The sequence below is a fragment of the Octodon degus genome, unplaced genomic scaffold (genome assembly GCF_000260255.1).
Source record: "Octodon degus isolate 3935 unplaced genomic scaffold, OctDeg1.0 scaffold00163, whole genome shotgun sequence".
Classification (NCBI taxonomy): Eukaryota; Metazoa; Chordata; class Mammalia; order Rodentia; family Octodontidae; genus Octodon; species Octodon degus.
In genome coordinates this window covers 312,811-317,597 of record NW_004524739.1, presented here as the reverse complement: position 1 = coordinate 317,597, position 4,787 = coordinate 312,811, and the positions used below count along the sequence as shown (strand labels likewise).

The 4,787-nt window shown below is 39.7% G+C and overlaps 1 protein-coding gene across 2 annotated transcripts in view; it reads right to left on the bottom strand.

Moving 5' to 3' along the window:
• The window catches only part of Dhdds (dehydrodolichyl diphosphate synthase subunit), a 37,572-nt gene that overhangs the window by 7,263 nt on the left and 25,522 nt on the right, over positions 1–4,787 (bottom strand). The gene's annotated exons all lie outside the window — the stretch shown is intronic.

Here is a 4,787-nt window from a genome sequence, read left to right as displayed (position 1 = left end):
GGTTCCACAAAAAAAAAAAAAAAAAAAAAAAAAAAAAAAGAAAGAAAAAGAAAAAAGGTGGGAAAGATCTTTCTGGTCTGAGGTTGGACAGGTAAGAATGTTGTTAGTCCAGACTCTCCCTTTAGTGCTTCTGCTGAGGTACAAAGATTTCTAGAAACAGAGCTCACAGAGTAGGCCAGGCTAGGACACCCATGGATCCCTGCTGGAAAAGGCCTTCAGGATGGTCTATGCCTATGCTACTTTGTTTTCCTGACTCTGAAACTGGGGACAATAACAGTAATATCTACCTGATAGCACTTTATGAGCTGTGTAAAGATGCTCAGAAGAGTAAGAACTCAATAAAGACCTGTATTTATGATTCACGGGTACAAAATGGACCTCTCTCCCCTCTCTGGTGGTATAACTTAGAGCTTTTGCACTAAGCTACATACATACTCAGTGTTTTCAATCTCCCTTTGAGACAAAGTCTCTTTAAGTCATTCAACTGCCCAGGTTTGGCCTTAGCTTGTGATCCTCTTGCCTCAGCCTCCCAAAGTGCTGACTACCGGTGTGCACCACCACACTGACTAGTAAACGGAACTCTTAATAGTTGTCTCAAACACTTTTCATCTCATCCCAGGATATAGGACAATCATCTATCTAACTGCTCAGACCAAAACTTGGTTCCTAATAATGTTAGTGTTTGTATTTATTTGCTCTTTCCTACTTTTATCTTGCTTTACCTACAAAAGAATTTCTTTTGGGGAGGCTCTGCAATTCAGGCAAACCGGGCTGACTTTGAATTTATGGCAATTCTGCTGGCTCACCATCTTGAGTGTTGGGATCACAGGCATGTACCACTAGACTTGGCTAAGAGTTTTAAAACTACAATCAACAGACTGCTAACAATAGGCTAAGTAATGTTTAAATTTGCTTTCTATTATTTGTATTTCTATTTGTATTTCCATGAGGACAGATTTTACTAAAAATGTACAATCTAAGAATTGTGTTCAGGAAACCTGAACTAATTTCTTACTTTTTCCAGAGGGTTATGTTGTTAACTTGATATAGTTAGTTCCATTTGCTTTTAACATTTGTTTCATTCCTTACCTTCAGTCCTACCTACCCAGTCACCACTCTCTTGAGGGACATCCTTTCTCATTTTGGCTATGCCAAGAGTTTTGTCTTTTGGCTCTGCCTCCTCAAAGTCCTGATTGGTTTTTTGTTTTTTTGTACTGGAGTTTAAAGGACCTTAGGCAATTTAAGAGAGGGATCAACCATTGAGCTAGATCTCCAGTACTTTTTAAAATTTTATTTTTGAGATCACTGAATTGCTTGGGCTGGCTTCAAACTTGCAATCTTCTTGCCTCAGCCTCCCCTCCTGAGCAACTGGGTTTATAAGTGTGCACTACGACAGCTGGCTCCTGAGTGATTTTCACCACATACCAATCAGATCTAAACGTTCCCCTGATTAAGTCTTTGAGTTCTGCTACCATCACCTACCAAGCTCTGCATGAACACAGGACTGTCTTCCTCAGGCTCATCTCATGTCTTTTCTGTCAGGCATGTTGGCATTTTATCTTTCAAGATCCAAACTTTTTTTTTTTTTTAGATATATTTTTACTTGTCTTATTTTTTTTCCCAAAGTTTTATTGATAAACAGATAGCAATGAGACAGTTTCAAATCAAATCAGAAGTACAGTTTCAACAAATAATACACTGCATATATTCTTCTTAGTGGTTAATTGCTGTACAAGATGCGGACTTGTGATCCTATTTACAAACACCATTAGAACAAATCATTCTATTCATTAAGAGAATGCAACTATATATCTATCCTAACCACTTAAGATCCAAACTTTATAACCTCAGTATCCTTGCCCTCTTTCATTACCTTCTTGCACACCAAGCTGCACATTTTATTGCATTATAATTAGGAATTATCTTGCATTTTATTTTATTTTTTTTTATTTTTTTGCGGAACCAGGGATTGAACTCAGGCCCTTGTGCTTGTCAGGCAAACACCTATTCTACTGAGCTATCTCCCTGGCCCCTTGCATTTTTTTATTTGCTATCTGCTCAACCAAGAATATAAGGTCCACGAAGGCAGTGATCTTGTCTCTCTGGCTAGCAGCTCACCCTTCTGTGCCTCACATTAAGCTTGAGTCATATATTAGGGACTCCATAAACATTTATGGAATGGATGAAACCAAGGGTGACTTCACTGACAACCATGTACAAAATGAGAAGCCTGAAATTACTATAAGCCTTCTCAGCAGCCAAGTTACAGACCCATATACATCCATATTCATACATAAAAGCCCATGCCCAGCTCCTCCACGTATCAGGCAGAGCCAGTATGCTTGATTAGCTGGCTGCTTTGACTATAATAGCTGATTTAAAATAGTAAACAGGAAAAGGAGGCAGAATGCCATTAGCCATTGACAACAGTAAGAAATGAAAGAGAGAAAACACAGAAAAATATGTAAGAAAGTCGGGTATGGTGGCACACTGCTGTAATCCAAACTCTGCGATTAACAGGATCACAAATTTAAGCCCTGTTTGGGCAACTTAGTTAGATCCTGTCTTTAAAAAATAAATTAATTAATTAAAAGTGCTGGGCAAACACAGTTCAGTGTGAAGGCCTCTGTTATTAAAAAAAATAATAAATTAAATTAAAGGCATCTTAAAGCAAGGTATTTGGAGACCATTTAAGTTGGAGTAAACAGCCCAAGGTCATGGCTATATGAAGAAGTGTTTAAAGATGGTAGGTTCCATTATCATTATCATCATTACAAAGTGATTATTCTAATCATGATGATTATTAGCAAGTGCCTAGTATAGAGTAGGTGTTGATGAATTATGTACAAGACACATTTCAGAAAGCTTTCCAGTAAAAGGGTGAAAAAAGTTTGAGTTCTCAGGGGCAGCTTTGATCATGTGGAAAAACCTGATATTTATTCCTGACAGTGGGTAACTGAAGCTTTGCTATTTTTCTTTTTACTTGTTCTAACCTCATTATTTCAGTTTCCTCATATTCTGACCTAAGACCAAGAAGATGGAGAAGTTCTATCTTACACAACTGTTTCTTCATGGCCATTATCTCTTTAAACTTAAGAAACAAAAATGAAATAAGAAATAGGAATGAGGAACGACAGTGCACATCTATAATCCTACCGTTCTGGGAGGGGGCGGTGGGAGCCCTACATGGCCTTGGCAAACTAAGTAATTTTTTTTGCAGTTTTTTTCTTTTTTTTTGTGGAACCGGGGATTGAACTCAGGCCCTTACATTTGCCAGGCAGGCGCTTATTCTACTGAGCCATCTCCCCAGCCCCGCAAGATTTTGCAGGTTTTTTTTTTTTTTTCCCAGACTAAGTAATTTTGTGAGACCCTGTCTCAAAATAAATAGAGCAGGGGATTCAGCTCAGTGTGAAGGGCCTCGGTTCAATTCCTGTGGGGCAGGGTGGGGGAGCAGCTTTAGATTTCATAGCCAGGCTTACTGCATATACCTGTGATCCTAGTACTCTGGGGAACTGACACAGGAGAATTCTAATTCTGAGCCTAGCCCAGCCAACTTACTGATAAAAGAAGACTTCTGCCTCAAAATTTAAAAAAACAAAAATAAATTACATTAAAATTAGGTTCCTAATTCTGTGGGCTTGGGGTAATTATCCCCTTTGCCTTTCTGTTTTCATATCTGAAAATTAAGGACACCAAACCTGCTAGGTTATCACATAAAATAAGGAAATGTACATGAACTAACCAGGGGCCAGGGAGATGACTCAGTGGAATAAGCGCCTCCCTGGCAAGCGTGAGGGCCTAAGTTCAATCCCCGGTTCCACAAGAAAGGAAGGAAGGAAGGAAGGAAGGAAGGAAGGAAGGAAGGAAGGAAGGAGGAAGGGAAGGGAAGGGAAGGAAGCAAAGAAGGAAAGAAAGAAGAAAGGAAGAAAGGAAGAAAGAAAGAAAGAAAGAAAGAAAGAAAGAAAGAAAGAAAAGAGCGAGCAAACCAATGTAAAGTCTTAATCTGTTAGCCACACCACCCATACCACCATTACTATTTATGCTCATCAGATGCAGGTGACTGCCTCTTAATGAAAATTGTCTCAAATTTGGTAATCAAATCTGAAAGAAAATAGTTTCACAAAACTAAAAGATAGTATGGTTTTATCCTTAATCCTTTCAGTAAGAGGCTTGGATTTTGCATATTTCCACTTTTACAATCCCTACCACCACCACTCCCAACATCGAGAACTAAATTGTGGGACTTTGCACTGAGCTACATCTCTGTCCTTTTTTATATATACACTTTTTTGTTTGTCTTTTTGAGGCAGGGTCTCACTCTGTAGATGAAGCTGTCCCGTGTTATGTAACTCAGGCTGGCCTCAAACTCACTGTGATCCTCCTGCCTCTGAGCCTCCTGCTTGCTGGTGTTACAGGCACGGCCCCCATGCCCTTTTTTTTTGAGATAGGGTTTTGCTTTGTTGCCCAGTCTCCCTTTAGCTTTCAGTTCTCTTGACTCAGCTTAATTAGTTGAGACTATAGGCACATGCCGTCATACCTGGCTACAACCTTTGGTGAGCATAGCTCAGGGAACGAAGCACCTGCTCAGGCAAGCACAGGACCAAGGCTCGATCCCCAGCACCACATGCTGTGCCAGCACACCCTGGGGTGCACTGAAATGACCACCACGCCTGTAATCCCTGTGCTGGAGAGGCTGAAAACAGGAAGATGATTACGAGTCCAAGCTGTGTAGTGAGACCCTGCATCAAATAATTGAAGAAAAAAAAAAAAAAAAAAAAAAAAAACAG